The sequence below is a fragment of the Piliocolobus tephrosceles genome, chromosome 10 (assembly GCF_002776525.5).
Source record: "Piliocolobus tephrosceles isolate RC106 chromosome 10, ASM277652v3, whole genome shotgun sequence".
Classification (NCBI taxonomy): Eukaryota; Metazoa; Chordata; class Mammalia; order Primates; family Cercopithecidae; genus Piliocolobus; species Piliocolobus tephrosceles.
The window spans coordinates 130,049,517-130,061,299 of NC_045443.1; the positions used below are offsets into that span (position 1 = coordinate 130,049,517).

At 62.1% G+C, this 11,783-nt stretch overlaps 1 protein-coding gene across 1 annotated transcript in view; it reads left to right on the forward strand.

Moving 5' to 3' along the window:
• The first annotated feature begins 106 nt into the window (after window positions 1-106).
• FBRSL1 (fibrosin like 1) overlaps window positions 107-11,783 on the forward strand; it is a 107,175-nt gene continuing 95,498 nt past the window's right edge. Inside the window, exon 1 of the mRNA XM_026449525.1 lies at window positions 107-240. The gene's annotated coding sequence lies outside the window, so the exon portion shown is untranslated. The remainder of the gene's footprint in view (window positions 241-11,783) is intronic.

Here is an 11,783-nt window from a genome sequence, read left to right on the forward strand (position 1 = left end):
GGCCGGCGCCGGGAGGCCGCCCGCGACGCCCGCGCCCAGAGCCCGTCGTCGGGCGACGAGCCCGAGTCCAGCCCCGGCAAGGAGAACGCGGGCCTCCGCGGCGCGCCCCCCCGAGGCGCCGCCCCCGCGCCCCGCGCAGCGCGTCCCCCGCGCCGCCGCCGCCGCGAGTCCAGCTCCCAGGAGGAGGAGGTCATCGACGGCTTCGCCATCGCCAGCTTCAGCACCTTGGAGGCCCTAGAGGTAGGTGGACGGGCGCGGCTTCGCCCGCGTCGGGGCGAGAGCGGGGCCCGGAGTTGACGCGTTGGGCGGTCCCGGGACCCCTGGACTTGCGACCGCCCGCGCCGTGGGCACCCCTGAGGGAAGCCCCGGCCACTCGGTCCCCGTTCCAGGGACCCTGGGTGCTGACCGCTCTCCCAGACCGTCGCATCTGGAAGACCCAGCAGCGTTGGGTGGGTTTAGGGACGTTTTGAGTTTCAGAAGCAAAGAAATCCACGCTTAGAAATCGAGGGCCTGTCTGACAGCACCGTCGGCCTTTTATCAGTTGTGTTTCTGTTGCCAGCGTATGGCTCTGCTTGGTTCAGGACGTGCCAGGGAGCAGTGCTGGATCTTAGGGAGGTGGTGATAAAATGGATACTCCGCGGGCCATCCCGTTCCCCCCTCCCTTCGAGGGCTCTGCTGAGAAGGGGAGAAGGAGGGTTAATCCCAAGACCCCTCTTGGTGACCGTTGCTTGCTGCATGGTTAATAGGTTGGCAAAAAATATTGCTTGTCTGGCTGATGGACAATATTTGCTGAGCAAATACTGCCCCTCTTGCGTGAACCCAGCTGAGCAGCGAAGGAAACTAAATGCTGTCCCAGAGCTGGGGCGGGCACTGTCTCCCCAGGACTGGCTTGGGCAGGAATGCTAGCCAGGTGCCCTCCACCAGGGCGGAAACCCCCTCAGCGAGGTGTGTCTCCTATGGCACTTAGTTTGGGGGACCCTCATCTGCTGGACTTTGACTCCCAGAATCACCCTATTTCCAACCCCTCTCACTTCTCCAGGGGCTTGGGAGCCCGTGGCCTGAAATCCCCCTGTCTCGGAAGCTGAGCTTTGGGAAAAGGGGAGATGGCTACTGCAGGCCCCTGAGGCAGCAAGTCCTCTTCAAGTTCTCATCCAAACTCTCCAAACTAGAGAGCCTTGGGTCAGGGCTGGTGTCCAGGGAAGTGGCCCCAGAACAGGTGCCGCTTCATGTCCCGAGTGCGTGGGCAGAGCTGGGGCTTCGTGTCCTGAGTGCACGGGCAGAGCTGGGGCTTTGTGTCCCGAGTGCACAGCAGAGCTGGGGCTCCTGTGGGCCCAGGACGCAGGGGTGGTGCTAGGCCCATCACAGAGCCTGGCCATCCTCTGTCGTGCACACTCGATGACTCCAGGGCTGGCACACGCCATGCTCTGTGCTGGGACGGGATGGCCCTGGGGCTGCCTTCCGCCCTCTCAGTGGTGATAATGACATGGACTGCATGTGTACTGAGCACGTACTGCAAGCCAGGCCCTGCGCTCGCTCGGCTCCTGCACTGCAGCTGAGACCGCGACGATGCCCACCTTCCAGAGCCGTTGCTGCCCGCCCGCACCTCCTGGGTCTCTAACCGCGGCCTCCTTGCTGCTCCAAGCGGGTCAGCCCTTGTACCCTGCCGTTCTCTGCCTGCTTGATGTTTGGTGCCTTTGTGTCTCTGCAAAAATGTCACCTCGGACTCCTCTGAAGTGGTGCCCCCCATCCCCGTCAGTGTTGCGCACCTTCTTCCTGTCATCCACACTCTGCGAAGCTGTTTTAGGATGGCTTTGCTCTCCATTTTTGTCTCCCACAAGAACTTGTAAACTGAAGGAGAGCAGACACTGTCCTGGGTGTCTCCTATGGGGTCTGGTGCTGGGAAGAGCTCGGCGTGTAGAAAGTGCCCAGGAGATTTGCCCGCAGTGGCTCTCTCTGTCCACCTGCTCCAGCAGGGTCACGTGCCGCCGCCTGCAGGCAGTGGGTTCAGTGGGTTTTGGTGACTTCAGCTTGGACCAGCGGCCCCCCAGGTCATAGTGAGACAAGTCTGCTTCTGCATGGCATTAACACAGCCACGGCACCCCGGGGTGGTTTCATGTCCCTTCCTCTGCCCTTCGGAGCCTGCCTGGGAAAGTACGGGGCTTCTGCACAAGTCATAACCTCATGATCGTCCCACACGTGTCTCTTGGTTGACCACATTTTTTGTCAAAGTGTAGTGGTTTTTCCCCAAAGTTCAGATAAATCATAATCATATCAATAGTAATGACTGATTAAGTAAACATTCTCTCCACCAGGCAGTGTTCTGAGCTGCCCTTCACAGGCATCAACTCGTTTACTCCTGGAGGAGCAGCCTGTCCTCGGCTCAGCCTCCTTCTCTCACAGTCTCTCTGTCCCCACCCACATCTTGGGGGATCTTCCTCCTCTGGGATGCTGGAGGGTGGGACGCTCAGGAGTTGGAGGAAGCCCTTGTAACCCCAGAGGCTGGCTCCTGCCCTCGGGACACTGCAGTGATGTAAACAACCAAACACAAGTGTAGACTTGCCGGGGAGGCGTAGCCTGCCTGCGGGAGTCCTGTTACCTCCCCCCAGACCCCACATGTGCTGGGACCAACTCCCAGCCCCGGCCTCTGGGGCAGGCCCCCCACTCTCAACCCCTTCTGCCCCCAGGCAGACCACCCTTCCCCGCCTGTCTCAACAGGGCCCCCTCGCCCTGTGCCTGGGGCAGGTCTCTGTATCTCTTTTGTGCCCCATGCAGGTCCCTGCCCCTTTTCTGTGCCCTGGATGGGACACACAGGTCGTTCTGTGCCTGAGGCAGGTCCCCACACCCGTTCTGTGCCCTGGGCAAGCCCCCGCCCCCTTTCTGTACCCTGGGTGGGACACACAGGCCATTCTGTGCCCGGGGCAGGCCCCCACCACTTGCACATTTATATGTGCTCCTGCAGCAGAGGAGGAGTCCCCCCTGTCCTGTCCCTGTGTCTGTATATGCTGTGAACAGAGCAGGCACTCCCTAAATGTTGGCGGTGGTGGTTGTGGGCTGAGGAGGGCCAGGGTCTGGCCTGGCTCAGGGTGTGCCTGCAGCCCTGGAGACAGCATTAATGATTAACCGAGGATGGAGAGGGGAGCCCTGTGGCAGGTCTGAGGACCTGCGGAGGGGCGTGCTGGACTGGGTGTGCTGGGGTGGGTGGGGCAGTATGGCTGACCTGAGCCAGCCTTCTTGATTTTCTACTCTCAAACCAGGGGCAGTGGTTTGTGGGGACAGGAGGCCTGAGGAAGCCCTGCTGGCCTCTCCCCTGCTCTTGCTCTGACCGGGGACTCTGGGTGCTTGGGAATATGGCTCTTGCTGTCCCTTTTTTTTTTGTTTTGTTTTTTTGAGACGGAGTCTCGCTCTGTCGCCCAGGCTGGAGTGCAGTGGCCGGATCTCAGCTCACTGCAAGCTCCGCCTCCCGGGTTTACGCCATTCTCCTGCCTCAGCCTCCCGAGTAGCTGGGACTACAGGCGCCCGCCACCTCGCCCGGCTAGTTTTTTGTATTTTTTAGTAGAGACGGGGTTTCACCATTTAGCCAGGATGGTCTTGATCTCCTGACCTCGTGATCCGCCCGTCTCGGCCTCCCGAAGTGCTGGGATTACAGGCTTGAGCCACCGCGCCCGGCCTTGCTGTCCCTTTTGTTTCCTGTGATGGCTCTGTCCCCTGGTTGTACTGACCAGAGGACACAGGAAGCCCTTGAAGCAGTGCTGTGACCGTACGTGCCCGGTCAGTGCTGCTGTTCTCTGCCTGGGGTCCTCCCAAGAAGGCTGGGGTCTGAGAGGTGTATCCAGGGCTGCCGTCAGATCACGTCTTCCCAGATAGCCAGACCCCGTCTTCCCAGATAGCAAAGGCCATCCTTATCTGGCCTCAGGCCACAGAACAGGTTGTGCCGGTCCCTGTATCTCCCGGGAGATAGGCGGTCCCTATATCTCCCGGGAGATAGGCGAGGCCCGCTTAGCCCAGTGGGCTGCACCGCCCATTTCCGCATGCTGGCCACACAACCCCAGCGACACTGGCCACACAACCCCAGTGACACTGGCCACGGTGCTCTGGGCTGGGCCTGGGCCACAGGGAGGTGGCAGAGTGCCTAGGAGTACATTGGCCACCAGCTCCAGGTGGACACCACCATTCTGGTTTGGTGTCTGTGATTTTTTGTTGATTTGTATTTTTCAAACAACAAATCACTTTCACCTGGTGACTTTCACCTGGTTCGCACATCAAGCTCCGTAAGAAGGTGTGTGCTGAAGCTTGAGCTGTTCCCTGACTGGCACACGGGCCACTCAAAAGGTCCACGTGTGTCCCAGGAATAAAGGCAGAAGGAAAGCACCCAGCATCCCAGCTTGGTGGGCAGCGGCCTCCTCTAACGCCTGTGCTTCCACATTCTCTGCTCAGCATAAACCACAGGACATCACTCAATACACTGCTGAACCTGCCCTGCACAGGCGGTTGTGCTTAAGAAACCCCAGGGTACTGATTGTGTGTGGCCCCCGGCCTCCCAGGGTTGTCCATGGGCGAGCTGTGACCCCTGCTGAAAATGGCCCAGAACGCTGGTGGGCTTAGGGTGTGAGCCTTGAGTCAGTGGGCCTTGGCCAAGGGGAGGGTACAGGTTTTTGGACACAGCCCATGGTGGGGAATGTGACGGTGTGAGGGTCTGGCCCAGACACCTTCCTGCCCTGCCCTGCATCCTGGAGGCTGAGCCAGGTGGTCTGTCTGCGAACCCCTAGTGGGCCTGGTGGGCTTCACAGAGTGGCCAGGGTTCCAGGAGCAAGGGCCCAGGCATAGAATCTGGGCTGGCTCTTGGCTGCTTGGGGCTGGAAGTGTGACCTGGCCATGTGGGGGCTGGGCCCGGCCCGCTGAGCACTGCATGTGGGGTCTGACAGTGTCACTTGGACCTCCGGGCACCGCTGAGACCACACTGTTGGTGGTGCCAGTGGGGGCTGAGTTCGTGCCGGGGGCGCTGTGAGTCCATGCCTGGCTCACCTCTCGACAGGTGGGGGTGGGGATTGAGACCGCAGACATTTGGACTCAGTGAGGAGAGCCAGGGAGAGGGCAGGCTTCGGCCCAGGGAACTCCTTGTGGCTGCTTCCTGGTCTCCAGGTGGGGAAACTGAGGCCCAGCGAGAGGAAGTGCTTTACCCACAGCCATGGGGCAGGGGTGCGGAGCTGAGCCGGGGCCCGCCCTGTGACAGTGAGCGGCTGCCCGGAGCTGTGTGGATTCCTCTTCCTCCCAGAGTCCCACAGCCGTGGGCAGGGGGCTGCTCCCTCAGGGGAGGTGGATGCAGGGGCCACGAAAGCAGTCACTGGCCCCTGGGTCCACGTGGGTGCCCGCCATCTGTCCAGGCCCCGTCTGGTTGCCAGCAGCTCCTCAGGCCCTGTTATGGCTGGGGCAGGGCCTGCATCTGGCCTCTTCGGCTCTGGGAAGGGTTCCGCGTCCTCTGCCTGTGGCTCTGCCCCTCGCGGGCCCCTGCCTGGTGGTTTGCTGGCCTCGGGGTCAAGGCTGTTACAGTAGGATGGTCCCCAGCCCTCTTCCCCATCTCCTCCTGCCTGGCTGCTTGGCCCTGTCACTTCTTGGCTCAGGTTTCCAGGGCCTTCCCATCCTTGCTGTGGCTACGCCGCGTGCCTGTGTGTCCACACATGCTGCGCACCTTTGTGCTCGGGGTCTCCCAGGGGTCCCTGTGACTCACCGCACAGTCCTCCAGCAGGGAGCCAGACCCACACCAGACCCGGGCTGGCCCCACCCACTCTTTCCCCGACTAGACTCTCGTGCCCCAGCTGCCCCAGCTGTCCTTACGGGAGGTCTGTCCCCAGACGTCCCCCATCTCCCGCCTTTGTGGGATTGCTTCTCTAGAGAGAGAGAAGTGCCCAGAACTGGCCCTGCTGCCTGTGGGTGGCAGTTTTAAGGCTCCTGATGGTCGTAAGGGTCTGTTCCCTGCCGAGGGGCCCGGGTTGGATATTCACCCGGGCTTGTGTTTTTGTCACTCTGGAAGCCTCGTTTCGCTGTGTTTTCTGGCTGTTGTTGCTGTTTGTCTAAGAAAGCTTCTTCCCACCTGGCATCTCTACCTGGGCACTTTGTTGGATTCTCTCATCAGCACGGACAGTTTCTAGGGGACTCTTGGGGGGTTCCCATAGGCCCTGCTGGCGTCTGCACATGGCTGGGACGTTGCTGCTTCCCTGCGGCTGCGCTGCGGGACTCCTCGCGCCTTACTGCGTTTGTGTGTCCAGAGCGTGAGGATTGGTGTTGCTGTTTGTGGGTATCTGTGTCCCTCCCTCCTTCCCTGTTTCCCGGCCTTCTGATGGGCGCCCTGTGTTGTGCGGGATGCGTCTCTGGTCCAGCATCAGGTAGGGGTGGCCCTGCTCACCCAGCTTGTGCGGCCTCCCTGCGCTTCCTTCCCAGGCCCCACGGCATCCATGCTGCTGCTGTTGGTCTGTCCTTGAACTCCGGACGTGGCCCTAGCGTCTCCTGTGTTGGTGGAGTCTTATTTCGGGTTGCTTTGCCGATGGTTCGGAGTTTTGCCGCCCTGTTTCTGGTAGAGTTAGTCTGGTAGTGTTACTTCCGCTGGTTCTGCATTTTGGTTGGGAACTTTTCATCTTTTTCTGTAACAACGAAATGGCATAAGAATTAACTGCTTTCGCCCGGGCGCGGTGGCTCAAGCCTGTAATCCCAGCACTTTGGGAGGCCGAGACGGGCGGATCACGAGGTCAGGAGATCGAGACCATCCTGGCCTACACGGTGAAACCCCGTCTCTACTAAAAATACAAAAAACTAGCCGGGCGAGATGGCGGGCGCCTGTAGTCCCAGCTACTCGGGAGGCTGAGGCAGGAGAATGGCGTGAACCCGGGAGGCGGAGCTTGCAGTGAGCCGAGATCGCGCCACTGCACTTCAGCCTGGGCGACAGAGCGAGACTCCGTCTCAAAAAAAAAAAAAAAAAAAAAAAAAGAATTAACTGCTTTCTCAGCACCTGGACAGAACACTTGGGTCCCAGTACTCCAGCACATTTAATGGTGAACAGTTAGAGACCCCAAGTCAACATGGTTTGGGGTGGGGACACGGGTAACGAGGGAGGGGCCACGGGACCACCTCATTAGAAGTGGAGGCTGGGGGAGAGGAGCCCAGGGTGCCCTGGCCAGGTCAGGAGGGCCTTCTAAGCAGGAGGACCACAGATCTGAGCCAGGGTCCCGGGGCGGACCTAGCCTGGCTGCTCTGAGTCGGAGGCAGCCACAGGAGGAGCCCAGCCCACCTGAGTCCCCAGGAGCCCCCTGAGTCCTGCAGGAGGAGCCCAGCCCACCTGAGTCTCTAGGAGTCTGAGTGACCCCTGTGTCCAGGCTGTCCTCTCCCTCCGGGCTCCCCCTCCGTACTCCCCTACCCAGATGGCACCAGGACCCCCTCTGGCCTCAGCTCCTGCATATTTCAGGAGCCCACAGGTGTGACCACCCTGAAGGCTGCCTGCCCCTGTCAAGATGAGCTCAGTGGGTGGCTCCAGGCTAGAATCCAGGCTCTGGGCCTCGGGACTCCTGGGGCGCCACCTCACCCCTGCTGAGGCAGTCCCGGGTTGGGGATCTAACCCTTCTCAGTGGCCCAGGGTCAGGCCCTGACTCCCCCTGTGTGGCCCATGACAAAGCCATTTGTCCCTAAACAAGGGTCAGCATCTAAGCAGCCCCCAGGTCTCTGAGGGAGGACCAGGGCTTGTGGCGTGCGATGTGTGTGTTCGTGCCACGCATGTGCCTCCCCCAGAAACCCCTCGGGCCTGATGTCCTCCCCGGCCCCACCCCAGGAGCATGTGGCATCTAGAGTGGTCATGTGGCAGCAGCTGGGAGGCCCGTCGCTGAGCCTGGCCTGCACTCTCTGGGAGAGCTGGCCCACAGGGCCTCTGAGGAGGGTGCCTGCTGTTTCTTTGGGAACCTGGGGAGGTGGCCGGTGGGGAGAGCTGGCCATCCACATCTGTCAAGCCCCACAACTGCGTGCTCCCTGTGTGGGTGTGGGTCCCTCTCTGGGCCCTGCGCTCACAGTGAGGCCTGTGCGGGGGTGGGGGGCACGGGGCCGGGGGCTGTGTCAGGATGTGACAGCAGTCAGAGTGTTCCAGTCGGGAGGCCTGCAGGACCCACAGGCCCCCAGCCACCCTCACAGAGGCGCCACAGCGGCCACCTGCCTGTCAGACACCTTCTGGCCAATCTCTGGAGGTCCCGGCTGGAGGCTGAGCTACAGGCTGTCCAGGACTGCAGCAGAGTGGATCTGTGGCTGCCCACCCCTCCTGGCCCCTAGCCCTCCACTCTCATCCTTTTCCAGACCCTCCGGAGAAATGAAGAGGATGGGCCATTCCCACACACATGTCCTGGTCTGCCCCTACCAACCCCATGTGGGGACGTGGGTCGTGGAAGTCTGGGGTCTCCTGCTCTACAGCCTGGAACGTCCAGATCCCCTGGGAGCTGTGGGAGGTGCCGGGGCCCCTCGAGGCGCTACTGCACAGGGCCCCCCATCCTGGTCAGCAGGGTGGCCCTAGGTGGGACTTGGCCGTGCCCCTCCCTGGGTGGTTCTTGCAGAGCTGGGTGGGGCTGTGCTTGGATGGGCACCGACCTGTTCTGGGGGAGGGAGGCTGGAAGCTGAAGAACCATCAGGTGTTGGTGTCCCTGTGGGCCAGGACAGCTGGAGGTGCAGCTGCGGCTGCCCTGTGTGATGGATGGAAACTGAGGCTTGGCCACGGTACTCATCCCACTGTGGGCTGGGCAGAGAGGCCGACAACCCCGGCCAGGTCCCATGGCCACCTGCCCGTGCTCCCGTCCGCTCAGCAGGTTTCCTCCGCCCTCACCACGGCAGGCTGGGCCGCTTCTGCCTGTGTATGTGACCAAGGGTACCTGCCACCTCTGCTGTCCCCCGGGACAGTGCTCTGTAAGGCCTCCAGGAGCCTGGGTGGCCAAACTGGTCCCTGGGACTGGTGGGCCTCTGCCCAGGTCTTGCTGCTGCACAGTGGAGCCTCCAGGGCCAGCCCGGCAGGGTGGTGCTGGGCAGCAGTGGTGCTGGACCTCTGGGAAAGGCCAGGTGAGCTGCTGGCCAGCAGAGAAGGATTCTGAGCTGTTCTGCCTTCCCTGACGGACTCTATAAGCATTTATTGAGCCCTGGCTGTGTGCCAGGCCCTGGGCCAGCCCCCAAGATACACCCACTGGCCCCGTTGCCACTGAGTATTGGGACGGCAGTAAAGAGGCTGTCGTTGGAGGCTAGGAGTCACAGAGGAGACCGTGAGGGCTTCTGGGGAAGAGTGCAGGTGTGGGGGCGGCACCGAGGAAGGAGTGCAGGCTGTGAGGGGCAGCACTGTGGCGTGGCGGTTTCTGAGATCCCGTCAGGAAGGGCACGTGTGCCAGGTGGTACTGGTTTGGGGTGCCGGTGGCAGGCTGTCTGGAGACGGCTGGGAGCTGTGGCTGGGGGACTGCAGGGCTGGGGGTGGGGCACTGCGCAGTACCTAAACTCCGTGAGATCAGGCCCTTTGAGGACTCAGGGCAAATGGGGCACTTGGTTCCACGTACCTGTAGAAACGACAGGCGTCCTGAGGAGTGTGCGGGACAGAACAGCCACCGAGCCCCAGCTCTCTTGGTGCAGCAGAGCTGTGTTGATCTGGTTTGTGTAGAAAGCTGGCCTGTGGGGTGGATGGGGTTCCCCAGAGCTGTGCTGGCATCAGAGAGGAGGCTGGGTGGGCTGCTGGGCCCTCGGCCCTCTGCATCCCAGACAGGCATTGAAGTCTCCACGCCCGTCTTCCCAGCCCACGTGTGTACCATGTGCGTGCACCCAGGACCCTCTGGCCAGAATCCATGGTGTCTGGCTCAGGAGGCACAGGCACTGCCCTTTGGACTCTGCAGGAGCCGTCAAGCGTCTGGGGCTGGGAGCCGCACGCTGTGACCCTGCCCCACTGAGGCCAGAGGGGCGCCTGCCCAGTCTGTGGCCACTACCTTCCGTCTGTTGAGAACTTGGTCCTGGCTGGGCGGCTGTAGGTAGCAGAACAGCTGAGTGTGTCCCAGGCTTACGCGCAGCCCCACCACCAAGCCTTGCTACTGAGCGGTCGTGACAGTAATGGAAAGGGCAGCAGTGCCCCAGCTCCAGGCCCAGGCACAGCTCCAGGACTTCGTGCGCGTCACGCCCACTCCCCTCGGCAGCCCCCACGGCGGGTGCTGTGCTGTCCCCATGCTACAGATGAGGAACCCGAGGCACAGCCATGCAGTCACTTCCCGCGTCTACACTGCTGGCGAGTAGCTGAGCAGGATCAGAACTCAGGCATGGGCTGGAGGCTGGGGTTCCCCATCTCTGGCCTGGGCCCATGGGGCCGGCCTCTCTGCTCCCTGTCCTTTGTCCCCCATAGGGCCAGCTGGTCCTGCTGTGTGTCCAGACCAGCCTCCAGGGAGTCCTGGCCCTGTCGCTGTCCCCTGTTCTGGTCCCTCCACCCACCTGGTCTACAGTTTTCTAAATCCGACGTCGTCCAACTGCTGCCCTGCCTGGGAGCCCAGAGCCCTGCAGACTCCATCCAGCCCTGGACAGCCTGTTGACACTCTTACAGGGAGTCCAGGCCCTGCAGACTCTGTCCAGCCTGGAACAGCCTGTTTGTGCCCTCACAGGGAGCCCAGGCCCTGCTACAACCCCACCCTCACTAACCTGTCCTGCTGTGGCATCCCCCACAGCCCTTGGCCCCTGCCCCAGTTGCTGCTGCTCGTACCACAGCAGGCCTCTGGCTGTCCTCGGCCAGACCCTAATCCCATGCCCCACTTACCTGCCCGCTACACCTTGTCCTGTGGCCGGCATGGCTGCGTGCCTCTCCCCAAGGACCGTGTGGCCCAGAGCTGGTTGGGGAAGGAGCCCAAGGGGCCTGCAGCGACTGCCCAGGGAGGGGGACCCTGATGTGGACCAGGCCCCTGACGTGGACTGGACTGGGTGGGGGCTACATTGGTCCCCCTGTGACTCTCCTCCCTAAGGCCCTGAGGTCAGAAGTGGGTCAGCCTCTCAGTCCTGTTCATTCTTAGGGCTCAGCCCCTACCAGCCCCCAGCCCTGGGGGTCGTGAGTTCTGTGGGCGCAGCTGGACTGGAATCCCGGGATAAAGGTGGGACCGAGCGGCGGCTGCCCCTGTGGTCCTCATACCCCAGGCCTGTGGCTTTAGCGACACCTGGCTGGTGTGGCCCCGGGCCGCCCCCCCCACGGCTGAGGAAGAGGCTCTGTGTGTCCCAGGCTGCTGCATGGGATCGCCTGTGGCAGCTGTCAGCAGGGGTGAGTGGCTGGGGAAGGGGCTCCCAGGGCCAGGAGCCTCAGAGAGCAGTGTGGGCTGACAGCCCAGCCCCGGTGGTTGGTGCGCTAGGTGCCCTTGCTGCTGTCGTGAGTTCACAGGGCCAGGGTGAGCCACAGAAATGAAGCCTGAGCCTGCCTTCCGCTCGGGGCCGAGGCCTTGGACAGGAGTGAGAGAGGCTTCTGTGAGCAAATGCACGGCCCATTCCTGTGCAGGGGCCAGGACAGGGGTCTCTGGAGAGGTTGGGGCCCCAGCAGTGGACTCCTCATCATCCCAGCAGCGCTGGCCACACAGCAGGGCCCAACATGTAGGACGGCCCTGGAGCAGGACACCCAGGCCGGTGACTCCTCCCCTTCCTTCGGCTGACTGCCCAGACCTCAGCTCACAGGGTCCTGCCCTGCATCCCCTCTTTGGCGACAGCCTCACCTGCCCAGTGTCTCCATCTCCTGGCTGCTTTCTGTTGTCTTCATCTAAATCTAAATCCAA